The sequence below is a fragment of the Hyperolius riggenbachi genome, chromosome 7 (genome assembly GCF_040937935.1).
Source record: "Hyperolius riggenbachi isolate aHypRig1 chromosome 7, aHypRig1.pri, whole genome shotgun sequence".
Taxonomy (NCBI): Eukaryota; Metazoa; Chordata; class Amphibia; order Anura; family Hyperoliidae; genus Hyperolius; species Hyperolius riggenbachi.
Window position 1 is genome coordinate 273,690,736 of NC_090652.1, and position 15,602 is coordinate 273,706,337.

Below are 15,602 nucleotides of genomic sequence, written 5' to 3' on the forward strand. Positions count from 1 at the left end.
GGTTCACTTCTGGAATTTCTGACTTTAAAGTCAGAAAACCACTGCGCCTGCGTTGCCGTGTCCTCGATCCCGCTGATGTCATCAAGAGCGCACAGCGCAGGCCCAGTATGGTCTGTGTCTGCGCAGTACACTCCTGGTGACATCCGCGGGAGCGAGGACACGGCAACGCAGGCGCAGTGGTTTTCTGACTTTAAAGTCAGAAATTCCAGAAGTGAACCGGAGGCGGGGCCGGAGCATTGAGGAGTGGCTGCGCCAACACAGGATGTCTGCGGGGGACCATTAGAAGCCCCGGGTAAGTTCAGCTCATTTTCCCCCGACCCCCCCTACAGTATCCCTTTAAGTTAATTCGCTTCCCCCAGCAATTGGTGTGGCGTTCATACATTTGGCCTGTAGGTGGCAGTGTGCTACTTGCATTTCTCATAAGATGTAATGATGTAATGATCTGTACTGTTGCGTGTTGTTGATTCCTGTTTTATGCTTCCTGGAGGCATGGTGGAAAGTACTGCTTTACGTAGTGAGCTGCTGAAGCTTGTAAATAAACCTACTTTATTACTTAGCATAGCGAATCAGGGCTATTATTCAAGGAAAATTGCTATAGAAAGGTGAAGTTGAAATGAAGGTGAATATCTATGAAAAATGAACATTGCAAATTGTATTGGCCTATAGACTTCCAAGTACTTTGATCAACAGTGTATTAAGACAACACTTGAAACAAAATATGGAAGCTTAAATCGAATATACATTTTGGAAATCTCAAATAAATAAATATATATATATATATATATATATATATATATATATATATATATATATATATATATATACACTCTGTATAAACACGTTTGTATAGAAAATATTTTTTTCCCTTTAATTACTACAAATAACTAGATTTGTAAACTGATATATAATCTTCTTCAAGAGTGAAAAAAATAAGCCTTATTGGGAGCTTTTTGGTTGTACAATAAGTTTAAGGCATCAACGCCAGCTTGTTTCAAGCAAAATCACTGTACCTCAGGCTTTAATTTACAGTAGAAATCTAAACTAAAAATAAAATACATCACTAAAATAAAGGTATAAACAAAAGGTTTAACCGCTAGTGATGAGCTGAAATTTTGCGTTTTCATAATTACGACACACAATTTGCAATTAGGACAGAAAATTGTAATTCGCGATTATCAGAAGAATTGTAATTTGGAATTTTGTGATTTGGAATTTTGTGTCATAATTTAAATCATAATTTTGTGTTTCAGTCGTAATTCTGTAATTTATTATTACAAAAATTACAAAAAACAGAAATCAAAATGTCTTGTTTTACACAGAATTATGGAAATTACAGGTAACACATAATCGTAATTGTGTGTTCTAAGCAGGAATTTGTCCTAAAAACTATTGTACTTATTGACACAATTATAATTATGGAAAATTTGTGTTTGATGGTAATTACATAAAATGTTGCATAATTTTTTGTGGTTCAATTTTTGTCATTATGGCCATAATTATGAAAATTACGCAAAATTTTGTGAAATCGTAATTACACATTACAATCATTACTGTTTACTGCTACTGGAGAAATGAGAAAGGTGCCTCATGAAGAAAAAAAAGTGATAAAAAAGTGATACAAATTAGTTCAATGCAAGTCCTTACATACCTACATACCTACAAAGAAAAAGCAACAGAGAGATAATGTGCAAAAAGCAGAATAGGGTATAAATAAGCCACCTATGTTCCCAGATAGAGGAAAGAAAACATAAATAGATCAATAAATTAATATATAGCTACCGGACCACAGAACCAATAAATAGCTCCACTAGTAATGCCATAAACCATTGGGCACAATATAAAGCCCTGTACTTTCGTACATGAAATAAAGGTGCCTGGAAAAAAGGGCAATAAGTCTACTACTTAATTCCGATATTTTACTATGGCCTAACCAAACCCTACGTTTACACAGAACTCTCCCTCTACTGATGCCTAACCCTCAACCCTCTGGTCGTGCCTAAAGGTGGCCACACACGATATAATAACATTATCCGATTTTATGGCAATTCGATGAATATGATCAGATCTCCTGAAACAATCAAAAGTTTTTTTTCATTCGACTGAAAAATCCGGATTTCCTGTTTTTTTTTTTATTTTTATCCATCCGGAATACCTGAAATTGTTCTTCAATTTGTTTAAAGATTGTATGATGTGTGTTAGATTGTCAGTTTATTAACATAAACACCATAGCAATTTTCTCAGAGTTTCCAATCATTTTTATCATGATTGGGGAAAAATTGAATATATGGGTGTGGTACACTGGTCAGATTTTTGAAATGTTACAATCAGTCAGAAAAATTGAGTGCAATTCTTGAATTGAACAGATATTTTGAAAATGGTATGGTGTGTGGCCACCTTAACCCATTAACCTCCCCCAACGGTGTCTTACCCTTACTGGCCCCGCTCTTGCCTAATCCTCAACCCCCTTCCTTCCTCAACCCCCACTACAAAGTCACAATTAGTGGCAATACACGGAAATAACAGCAGGGCCAGGGCTACCCACTATGCAAATTGCGGCTGTAAATAACGTGCACGGCTTCCTATTTTGTGGCACTTGACACCGCCTAAAATCTACAAAAGGAGTACCGGAGTAGCTATATAAACATGCTATTCTATTAAATTTGTATTTTGTCACTTCCATTATTTACCCATGGTATGATATTCCCTATAACACAAATCTTCTTTTCTTTTTCTAATACCTGTTAGATGGAAGTTATACTGAGAACACAACCAGAGACTCCTTTGAAAAAAAATAAAATATAAAATAAGCCAAACTGCTCCAAAAAGATAGATTAAAAAATAACTACGCGTTTCATCTGTCTTTGCTCCAAATCAAATACGCATTTCATGACTTTAAATAAAATCCCTGTCTGCTTATAATGATTCTGATTGTAGCGGGTTGCTGAGACTTTACAGAGACTGCGTTGAAATGCGCGGCGTGTCTATACCCCACAGCAGCAATTTTATCATTTAAGTATGACACGCTGGCACAGAGCGCTTCACAGCTTAATGATGTGTCTGAATGACAAATATCATCTTCTTCCTGACATGCTGAACGCATCACTTCTCACCTTCAAAAGTTGCTTCCTCTATCTGTTCAAATGTCACTTTCTCCAGCAGAGGTAACAAAGTGAGGCAAGAACGTGTAAATTTAAATCAGGTCAAGTGTGGTAAGTACTGAGTTGTCACACTGAGAATTCCTCTGGATTGCTTGTCGCTTACACAACGCAGTGTAAACGGTAACAGCCCAACAGTGAATGCAGGGAGTTCTCTCACTTTCATATCCTTCAACTCAGGGGTCTTTTGAAGCCGTATTCACGTCTCTCGTATCCTTTTTCCTGTAACATTTACGGCATGTTTTTCAGTTTGTGAGTAAAAGTTGACCTCCGGGCAAAAACATAGTTTAACTTTTCAGACATAGCTGTCATCTGTATAATCAAATGAATACTCTTACCACAAAATTGCTGTGACTTGTAACCAAGTAGAACACCAAAGTCAGCACTGGAACAAAGCTGGCTTAATATCATATATGTGTTGAAAGTAGCGATGATCGTTATCGCTAATTACGATTATGCAAAATTTCGATTACGTTTTTGCAATTACGGCCATATGTAACAACAAGTTGGACATCCAATTTATTTTGTGTAGTTCATTTATAACTTCATGTAATTTTGCGTAATTTTTTTACCAACTTTAGCTGTTAAGCAAAGCCCTCATACATGCTATTGTCACCAAAATGCTAGGTATGTTAAGGGGAATAGTAGGAATAAGTCAAAAAAATAATTTTACAAAAAAAAATTGTAGCTTTTGAGAAATTGGACTTTAAAAATGCAAAATATTTTTTTTTAACTCAGAAAAAGGACAGTTTAAAAAAAAACATTTTTCCTTTGCATTTTTAAAATCAAGTTTCTCAAAAACTACAAGATCTTTTTTTTACCTGTTCCCACTATGGGGGGCAGCCTAACGCCGATTGGCTTCGAAGTGCGGTGGGGATCCGACAACAACCTGCCAGCCGTGGTCGGAGCTGGCAGGTTGAATCAAAGAAAATGAAAGGCTATTTACATTTGTACAGTGCTGCAATCTAGAGCAGCGCTGTACATGGGACTCCCTTGTCACTTAACTGTCCATAGAAAAGGCTCACAATCTAATCCCTCTCATAGGCTGATGTCTATGAGAGGTTACTGTGGTGTAAGGATCGCAGTCAGGGCCAATTTAGGGAGGAGGGAGGGAAATGAAAAAAAAAAAGATAGGATATTTTATTTAAAAGAAAAAATTTGATGAAAAAAAGAAAAAAAATTGCAGCAGCAATCAGAGACCACCAAAAAATGCTCTATTAGTGGCAAGAAAAGGGGGTAAAATTAATTTGGGTGGTAAGTTGTATGGCCGAGCAATAAATTGTTAAAGTGGGGAAGTGCTGAATTGTGAAAAAAATCGCCCGGTCACTAGTGGATATAAACCTGTGGGCCTCAAGAGATTAACAAACCTAGCAATTTTGGTGACGATAGCATGCATGGTGGCATTGCTATAAACTGCTAAATTGTGAATTATGATGTGACATTATTATTATATGAAATTTGTGCTCATCACGAGTTGAAAGGAGGCACAGCCATGCCTTGTGAATGCATGTCCCCATTGCTTATCAGTCTCCAAAAAGCTGTTGTAAAGTGGGATTATGCTCTAGCTCTTAGCTACATAAAAGAACATTTGAAACCATTCCACAGTATTCCTGTGTTTAACATTCTTTATTTTCACTGTAGAGAGCAGTAGAAACTTGTTTATCTATTGATATGGGCAAAGGGAAAAATCTTTGTGCCTGTGTCTTCACCCTGCCCCCTCCCTCTGCCGAAGTCACCCAGCTGTTGCCAGGGCAATGTATCTATTCAGCACATGGATTTTACACACATAGAATAGTTAAGAATGCTTTCAAAGTTCTTTATGTAATTAAGAGAAGTTATAGAAATTTTAGTTTCAAGAGCATAATTCCATTTAAAAGTCAAGTAAGCTTTTGGTGTTTCCACTTACAGGACTATAAGTAAGCCTCTGCTCTAGTTCATAAGCGGGTGTAGGGTTAAAGGGAAGATCCACGGAAAATAAAAAAAATAATCCACTTACCTGGGGCTTCCTCCAGCCCGTGGCAGGCATGATGTGCCCTCAACGCTGCTCCGGAGGCTCCCGGTCTTCACCGGTGGCTCACCCAACCTGGCCAGGCCGGCTTCCTGGTCGGGCTTCTTCTTGCGCTCCAACGTGCGTCTCACGCGCCTGTGTAGTACAGCCTGGAGGACGTCCGATGACGCCAGCGTGACCGCGTGAGACGCACGTTGGAGCGCACAAGAGCCAGACCTGGAAGCCAGCCTGGCAAGGTCGGGTGAGCCACCGGAGAAGAACGGGAGCCTCTGGAGCGGCGTTGAGGGCACGTCCTGCCTGCCACGGACTGGAGGAAGCCCCAGGTAAGTGGATTAGTATTTTTATGTCTCCGCGAACCCTCCCTTTAAGTGGTGGACAAAGCGAGGCACATGAATTTCTGTTGCCAGTAAGATATGGAGCAGGAGAAAGCTGAAAGTCAAAGTACTGGTAAAGTGTGGTCATCAGCACTCTACTATATCAGCTTTCCAACTCTGTTTTTATTGGTGGTGTTAGCACTTTGCTTCCATCAATAGCCTAACCATAAACCTAACATATCGCCTTGTCACTAAATCTCCTTTATGACCGATAACCTTACCGCCCCTCCCCAACAATAAATTCTTCTTGATTCCTGGCCCTAACTGTCTTGCTTAATGTTTACTTTTTCCTAATGCATAACCCTAGCCTACCACTTCATATTAGCTACTTGCTGATCCCTAACCCTTACCTCTTCTTTTCTGGAGGGTATGGAAAGGTAAACATCATGTTAGGCCAGAAACCCACTAGGAGCGATTTGTAATCACTAGCGATTTGAAAAAGCTCTTGCTAATGCAATGCTATGGGGGATTTTTATAAAATCACATCGCTCAAGTGGGATCACACCCATAGCATTACATTAGCAAGAGTTTTCAAACAGGTATGGTCGTAGTCAGCCAGCTTCACTACGCTGGAACTATACGTAGTTTTACACAATTACGCTTCGCCAAACTACGGATTCAAAATCAAATATTCGCTTCATATGCACGCGTTAAAATACGCAATTATGCGTAGTGTGAAGCATAGTGTATGCGGATGCTTATGCCCTTATGCGAAAAATTTCCGCACTGATTCCTCTTAAAATGCTTATACCGGGAACTCTTCTATGCGTACATTCCCGTTTTGAATGCATAATTTTGTAAGCTTTCAATCGTATGCATAAAAATAGACGCAAGTAAAGCGTTCGTAGTTCACTACGCAATACACATGTTATGTACGTGTAATGGGTGTAAGCTACGTGTAGCAGTACTTCGCTACGCGTAAATTCGTAAGCGTAGTTTTGAAACTTCGCCTACGAACTACGATGCGTAGATGCGAACTACGATGCGTAACTTCGCACTGGGGTAGTTTCTGCTCATCCCTGTTTTCAAATTGCAAAACGTTCAGAAAATCACTCCTAGTGGGTTTCTGGCCTTACACGCATTCACAAGCTTGTCTTGAAAAATGAGTGCTTTTATAACAGCCTGTAGAGGCTGCAGAACAGTCTTCAAAACTAGACCTCAAGAAGGGATGAGTTTCTACAAAGGCCCACTAGGCTGTGGTTTAGGAGAACTGTTGCCAATGCCAAAGTGGAAGGAGATATTTGAATATGATATCTGCTGCACAAACAAGATCAAGTTGCAAATGGGGGTGGGGGAACTTTGACATAGAATATGGGAGCTGCTGCCTGTTAGGAGACTTGAACATGGAAGAAAGGATTGCTGCAGATAGGGGCTACAAATAAAACAGGGAGATGCACATCGAACGTGCCCGGCCAGGGTTGCTGCACATAGTGGTTAGAAGTCAAACAGGGAGCTGCACATGGAACGTGCTCAGGCTTGCTGCACATGAGAAGGCTGCAGCAGGAGGGTGATGGTGCACACAGAAGTTTGGGGACAATAGGTCAGCACAGAGAAGTTGGACAAGGGAAAGGGTGGAGGAAGGAAAAGATTAAAAAGTATACATTTGACATTGGTAACATGTTTTTTTAGCCTTACTGGCAACCTTTGAAGCTCTAGTGAACTCCACAAATAGTTACGGCAGTGGTGGAATATAATGGTGGGCACACAAAATATTGACATGTTAGGCTTCTTCACTTAAAGTGAACCTTAAGCCAGACACTCACTAATCCTCTGGTCCCCCGCTGCCAGCTAGTTTAGTTTTTGCCGACAGGCCTGACAGGACTGGCCACACGTAGCTTTTTCCGCATTCCCGACTGCAATTAGCGCTATTGCGGGCCGCAACGCGTACAAAAATATGTGTTGCCACATATCTATGCATTCGTAATGCAGCAACGTGTATTTTTGTATACCCGCAATAGCGCTAATTACAGTTGGGAATGCGGAGAAAGCTACGTGTGGCCAGTCCTGACGGGCCTGTTGGCAAAAATGAAACTAGCTGGCAGCGGAGGACCAGAGGATTAGTGAGTGGCTGTGAGGGCACAGGACTGCTGCAGGGGGCTGGTAGAAGCCCCAGGTGAGTAACACTCATTTTTTTTCTGGCTTAAGTGCCCCTTTAAACCAGCAGAGACAGCCATACTATCTCAGTGAAAAAAAAAACCACATATATAAGTAGGTAAATACTTGTTCTACTTACCTAACACATGTATTGTACAGTCCAGTTTTGATTTCAGTGAATATATATATATATACAGTGGCTTGCAAAAGTATTCGTCCCCCTTGAAGTTTTCCAAATTTTCTCACATTACTGCCACAAACATGAATCAATGTTATTGGAATTCCACGTGAAAGACCAATACAAAGTGGTGTACATGTGAGAAGTGGATCGAAAATCATATATGATTCCAAATATTTTTTACAAATCAATAACTGCAAAGTGGGGTGTGCGTAATTATTCAGCCCCCTTTATTCTGAGTGCAGTCAGTTGCCCATAGACATTTCCTGATGAGTGCTAATAACTAAATAGAGTGCTCTTGTGTGTAATCTAATGTCAGTACAAATACAGCTGCTCTGTGATGGCCTCAGAGGTTGTCTAAGAGAATATTGGGAGCAACAACACCATGAAGTCCAAAGAACACACCAGACAGGTCAGGGATCAAGTTATTGAGAAATTTAAAGCGGGCTTAGGCTACAAAAAGATTTCCAAAGCCTTTGAACATCCCATGGAGCACTGTTCAAGCGATCATTCAGAAATGGAAGGAGTATGGCACAACTGTAAACCAACCAAGACAAGGCCGTCCACCTAAACTCACAGGCCGAACAAGAAGAGCGCTGATCAGAAATGCTGTCAAGAGGCCCATGGTGACTCTGGATGAACTTCAGAGATCTACAGCTCAGGTGGGGGAATCTGTCCATAGGACAACTATTAGTCGTGCACTGTACAAAGTTGGCCTTTATGGAAGAGTGGCAAGAAGAAAGCAATTGTGAACAGAAAAGCATAGGAAATCCCATTTGCAGCTTGCCAGTTGCCACAAACCATGTGGGAGACACAGCAAACGTGTGGAAGAAGGTGCTCTGGTCAGATGAGACCAAAACTGAACTTTTTGGCCAAAATGCAAAACACTATGGGCTTGATTCACAAAGCGGTGATAACCTACTTAGCACGTCTAAAGTCTTTAGACGCGCTAACCAGGGTGCTAAGTAGGTTAGCACCGGATTTCTCAATCAGATCGCGTGCTAACTGTACGCGCGCAAAGTTTTACGCGCGCAAAATTTTACGCGCGCTAAGTCCCATAGGCTTTAATGGGCACTTTGCGCGGAGCGCCCTGCGCTCTATGCAGTACGCGCGTAAAGTTTTAACCAGGGTGCTAAGTAGGTTAGCACCGGATTTCTCAATCAGATCACGCGCTAACTTTACGCGCGCAAAGTTTTACGCGCGCTAAGTCCCATAGGCTTTAATGGGCACTTTGCGCGGAGCGCCCTGCGCTCTGTGCAGTACGCGCATAAAGTTTTGCGCCCGTAAACTTTTATGCGCGAAAAGCTTGTTTAGACGTGCTAAGGGAGTTTTCACAGGCGTGCTAACAGTTAGCACCGCTTTGTGAATCAAGCCCCATATGTGGCGGAAAACTAACACTGCACATCACTCAAACAAGCCATCCCCACTGTCAAATATGGTGGTGGCAGCATCATGCCCTGGGGGTGCTTCTCTACAGCAGGGGCAGGGAAGCTAGTCAGAGTTGATGGGAAGATGTATGGAGCCAAATACAGGGCAATCTTGGAAGAAAACCTCTTGGAGGCTGCAAAAGACTTGAGACTGGGGCGGAGGTTCACCTTCCAGCAGGACAAACACCCTACACATAAAGGCAGGGCAGCAATGGAATGGTTTAAAACAAAATGTATCCATGTGTTAGAATGGCCCAGTCAAAGTCCAGATCTAAATCCAATCGAGAATCTGTGGCAAGATCTGAAAACTGCTGTCAATCAACAAACACTGTCCATCTAATCTGACTAAGCTGGAGCTGTTTTGCAAAGAAGAATGGGCAAGGATTTTGGTCTCTAGATGTGCAAAGCTGGTAAAGACATACTCTAAAAGACTGGCAGCGGTAATTGCAGCAAAAGGTGGTTCTACAAAGTATTGACTCAGGGGGCTGAATAATTACACACACTCCACTTATCAGTTATTGATTTGTAAAAAATGTTTGGAATCATGTATGATTTTCATTCCATTTCCCACGTGTACACCACTTTGTATTGGTCTTTCACGTGGAATTCCAAAAAAATTGATTCATGTTTGTGGCAGTAATGTGACAAAATGTGGAAAACTTCAAGGGGGCTGAATACTTTTGCAAGCCACTGTATAATATATAGCAAATAAAGAGAAAACAGTTTCAGGCATTTTCCATCTTTACTGTCTCTGATTGAAGCCAATACTGATGTAATTTCCTCTCTTATTCTTTGTTTTTGTTTTTTTTCTCCTAGAAACTGCAATACCATATCTAGCTTGCTTTGTAAATGCATGTGATCACAGCATAGATCGTATTTAAGCAGCTTGACACTCTGAACTGCCCTCAGCCAATCAGTGAGGAGGAGGAATGTGGGAGGGGAGATAAAAAGCAGCTTCCCTCTCCTCGCCAATGTAACAAATAAAGCCAGGCTGACTGAGATAATATTTATTACAGCAGAGATATTTATGATTATATTGGAATGCTTGCAATGCACGGTCAGATTGTAGACCGCATAATAAACACAGAGCAGTGGGTAAATGGAATTTGATTTTATGGCTGACAATTACGCTGTAAAGGTGTATTTACAATTGTTGCCAGTAGTTTAGACCACTACACATCAACTATGTATGTATTTGTATTTATTCTATTCAATGTCATGACTGTACAGTCTTGTATTTCTTATGTATATTTGTTCCCCATTATTTGTTTGTACTATGTACAGCGCTACGGAAGATGTTGGCGCTACATAAATAAAAAATAATAATAATTATAATAAAAATAATAATACATGGACTATGTTACATTGTATCAAAGCGTTATATCTTCAGTGTCTCATGAAAAGATATAATAAAATATTGACAAAAATGTTAGAGGTGTTCTCTCTTTTGTGAGATAGTGCATATCTATATACCTTAAAGCAATTATTTTGAAAATTAATCTCTACATGATTTTAAGCGTTTAGGACTCTTTAAGGTATGAGAAACACTAAAAGCTTAACAATTCTTACGTACAAAGAGACTGCTATTACATATGGCAGATAAATGTAACTTTTCAAAAATTAACCAGGAACATAAAGAACGTAGAAGACTCATACGTTGATTTGTCAAACAATACAATTTATTCACCATGGTAACTAACAGTTTTGAGTGACAGGCCATTTAATGTTCTATACTTTAAATAGATTCACTTATAAAATGTACAGTAGAAAAATTATTTTGCACACTGCCTTTTTAGAAAGTCACTTGGTGGGTGAGGTAATACTTATATTGGACGACAAGTCTCAAATTTCCTATTGTAGTTCTTTGACTCACATCTGGGGCTTTGCCCAGAGGTGATCAGTATAACTGTGTGTGAACTGCCAAGCCAGTCCAGACCATTGCTGGGTTGCTCCTGCTTGTAATTGTTTTTGCCTGAGGAGGCGGGCTTGTGTCCCGTGAAACGCGTTGCAAACTGTTTTGTTATTGGGAGTACTAAATTGATTAAATTGATTTTACCATATAAAGTGGTCTTTGTTATTTGTAGGGTGGGAAAGTCCACCATTGCCACCCACAATTTTATGGTTTTTAAAATTGGCACTATTTTTATCCTTTTGGCGCCTCTGTTTTCTTCTATAATTTAAAAATGTTATTTTAAAAAATGTATACAACCACTTACAACCTTTTTTTTCTTTAAGAATTTAAGATTCTTTTGTAAAAAGTTAATGAAATCAAATGATTTGCAAATTATGAAACCTCTATAGTTAATTGAAAATAGTAAACTTTGAAACTAAAAAGGATTTGTTCATGTTGAGTTTGATGCCAACAACTTATGTTTATCACTGTGTTAAATCACTCCTTCTTTAAAGTGACTCTGAACAGTAACTAAAATTAAAAAGTTCACTTACCTTGGGCCTCCTCCTGCCCACCCTAGGCCGCGAGGTCCCCCCGGCGTCCTCCTGTCTCCTGTCTGTGTCCCTCCGGCGGCTCCCGTTACCGGCGACACCCATGCTGGGTGTTGGGCAACTCTCCCTGGATCTTCATGCTCGTTGTCATCACGTCGGCTGCTATGCGTCATCATGGCAGCTGGCGTGACACGTCTGCGTATGCGTGGTTTTCTAACTCTAAACCGCGCATGAGCAGACCTGTCGACGCCGGCCGCCGTGAGGATGCTTAGCGGCCGGCGTAATGAGTCTGACAACGAACATGAAGATCCAGGGAGAGTCGCCTGATACCCGGCCCAGGTGTCGCCGGTAACGGGAGCCGCTGGAGGGACACAGACATGAGCCAGGAGGAGGCCGGGGGATCTCACGGCCTACAGTGGGCTGGAGGAGGCCCAAGGTAAGTGATTTTTTTTATTTTAGTTACTGTTCAGAGTCACTTTAAGCAACAAATGAGACCAATTGATATGTTTTTTTCATTCTTGCCTGCTCTATGTTCAGCTTCAGCTTGGCATCTCCTTTGTCATATTTTTAATTTCATAATAAAATGTTTTTAGTGAGCACTAGGTCCGAACTTACAGACCTACAGCACCTACAGGCCTCTACAGCACCTGGATTTATTTATTTTGTAAACTGAGGAGCTATACTGTTGTAATACATGCAAAATGCAGTCTGGCACTGTCTTGCTGAAATAGGACCTTCCCTGAAAAATATGTCTGGGTGAAAGCATTTATTTATCATCAAGTATATACTGTATCATCCTTAGTGGTGACTTTTCATATGTACAATTTGCCCATGATATGTGAACTAATTCACCCTTTAAAGTGGGATGAAACTGGTAATTGAAAACTTGTGTGCCTATATTTTTCCCTCCCACCACTTTGCGTTATAAATAGAAAATTGTATACATTATCCTGTGTATTTGAGGTGCCTGTATACTGAAAGCATGTGCCTAGTCACAGGAAACTCTTTTCTGCTTATAGCTCACACCTCCACTTGTAGTGCCGCATTGCCATGGCTGACTGGCACATCATTTGATAATGGACCTGAACCGAATTGCTTTCCACTGGCCAAATACCACTGATGTCACAGTGGCAGACATCGGGCCAGTTCAGGTCCATTTCCGAATGATGTGCCAGCTGTTGCCTCGGCAACACGTCACTATGAGGGGGGGGGGGGGAGTTCACACAACACTTGCTTCTAATATAGAGGCACTTCAAGCACACTGGTAATTGTATAAAATTATCTATATTCAAAACACAAAGTGGTGGGAGGGAAAAATGTTGCACTAATCTTTGGTACCTACCAAGAGATACAAGAGTTTTCAATTACCAGTTTCAACCCCCTTTAAAAATGCTAATATTAAACCTCATGGTGTTTTTCCTCTTTAGCTCATTGGTTTCATCAGACCACTGGAGAGTTTTCCACTTTGTCTTTGTCCATCTTGAATGGGTGTAAGCTCGGAGCAGGTATAAATCCTTCTGAATCATATTATTATATGGTTTCTGTGTTGCAGGGTAGAGTTTTAACTTGCATTTGTGTTTGCAGTGAAACAACATCAGATTAACAAGTAATGGTTTTCAGAAGTGTTTCTAAGCTCATGTACTGATTTCCACCACATACGGGGCTTAAAGGGACACTTAAGCCAGAAAAAAAAAATGAGTTTTACTCACCTGGGGCTTCTACCAGCCCCCTGCAGCAGTCCTGTGCCCTTGCAGCCACTCACTAATCCTCTGGTCCCCCGCTGCCAGCTAGTTTCATTTTTGCCGACAGGCCGTCAGGACTGGCCATGCATAGCTTTTTCCGCATTCCCGACTGTAATTAGCGCTATTGCAGACCGCAACGCGTACAAAAATACGCGTTGCCGCATATCTATGCATTCGTAATGCAGCAACGCGTATTTTTGTACGTGTTGCGGTCCGCAATAGCGCTACATTCTTTGCTGTTTTACACTGAGGTACATTATTCTCAAACTGTTGAGATATTTGCTTTGAGTAGGGATGGTCCCAATTTCTACAGAAAATCCAATGCCATTTACCGATTCCACGGATGTCCGATTGATTTACGAGTTCCGATTTCCAAGTAGACATTTTTGGGGGGTTTGTTTTTGCATTCTCTGACTGGCCAAATACTTCCCAGTTGTTTCTGCATTCTCTGATTGGTCCAAATGCTTCCATGTTCTGTGATTGGTCTAAAATTACGTTGTGTTAAAGCAGTATTTCCGCCGAAATCTGATTTCCAAGTTCCGTTTTTTGAGCTACAATTGAAAATGCGGAAATTTAAATTTCGCTAAATTTGAATGAGCATCCCTAGCTTAGCTTCTAGCTTAGCTTATCTTCTCTTGGCTATACTTTTCATATGTAGGTATGCTAATGACCTGATGCCCATTAAACTAATGAGACGTAAGATTCTCCATTAGAATTTTTTTTTTTTTTATTACATTTGTCTATTTTTTCTTTGCCCCACACATTTGTTTTGGTAAACTATCGAAAAAAGGATTAACCATTCATGGGGGATTAAAACAAACAATACAGGGAATAATGAACTGTTGACATGCAATGACGTTGTTTTAGAAGAATCAATTCAAGAAGTAGAGAAGCAAGAAAGCACAAGAGAATGTCCCAATGTAAGGACTGGACCCATGTCTTCAGGATGAAAGTATTTCATGCTGAAGAGGTAAGGCCGTTTTTTATTAAAGCCATCTTAAAGGCTTTCCTCACACTACTTGCAGCATACCATGAGCTCACCAATGAAGCCCATTGTAAATAAACAATGTTGTTTTCCATATTTAGGCTGGCCCGTTATTATGGCTTGCAGGTAAGTCTCCATCCTTTTTATTATATTTTTATAGAATTGTTCTAGACATTTTTGGTACTTGTTTTACAATAGTTAATATAGTTTCTAAGTCCTTAGTTCCTAGCTGCTCTGCCTGTAGTTGGAGACCCTCACCGGCAGACCTGGAGCTACCATAGGAAAAAATGGGCAATTGCCCCAGGGCCCCAGAGCCTGTAGGGGCCCCCAAGGTGTCCCTCCCCCATCTTAACTGTTGCTCTACAGGGACTCTACAGAGTCTGTTAAGTTGGGAGGTGATTGGGGGAGGGTCAGCAGCCAGCTCTTGGGCCCAGGAGGAAAATTTGGCTGCAACAAAGGGCCTCTAATGATGCTTTTTGGTCGGGGGTGTCTGTTGGGGGCCCCCAGGCTAATTTTGCCCTGGGGCCCAATTGTTACTTGAACCGGCCCTGCTCACCGGCATCTCCTCCTGTGTAGCCAGAGGAGTTTTGAAGAGAAGGATGACTTGATAGATAGGAATAAAACCTTGAACATGAAAACACAGAGACAACTGGAGCCCAGACAGTGTAATATTTTCTGTCCAAGGGAGGATAGATGTGGTAAAAGGGGGTACTCACAAAATTTGGTTGCAACAAGGGCAACCAACCAATATATCCTTTGAGAAGATAACCGTCTCTCTTGAGTCCCCTCCCATACTGGGTGCATTACTGTTCTTCGGTCACTCTCTTGAAAAACCCATGCTGGGACTTTAGCGCTCAATGCCTGGCTATATTTAGATCCCAACATCAATATTTGGCATGATGAAGTTAGTGGTGAATGCTCTCGAAACTCATTGCCCTAAAGCAAATACATTTTCTGTTTATCTATTATCCTCTCAGTTCTATTTTAAGGATTTTAATTTATTTTGTCTTTCCAGGGCACTGGCACTGTGTTTTTAAGAGAGCAACTGGTTTACTGCAAACAGGAAAAGATTGGTTCCTAAGGATCTTTCCGCTGAACCTGAAAACTGGTCGCCTTTGCCCCTGACAACCTGAAACATTTGCATATAACCAGGGCCCCATTGTTACAAAAACCAGCCCTGGTGATATAACACACACA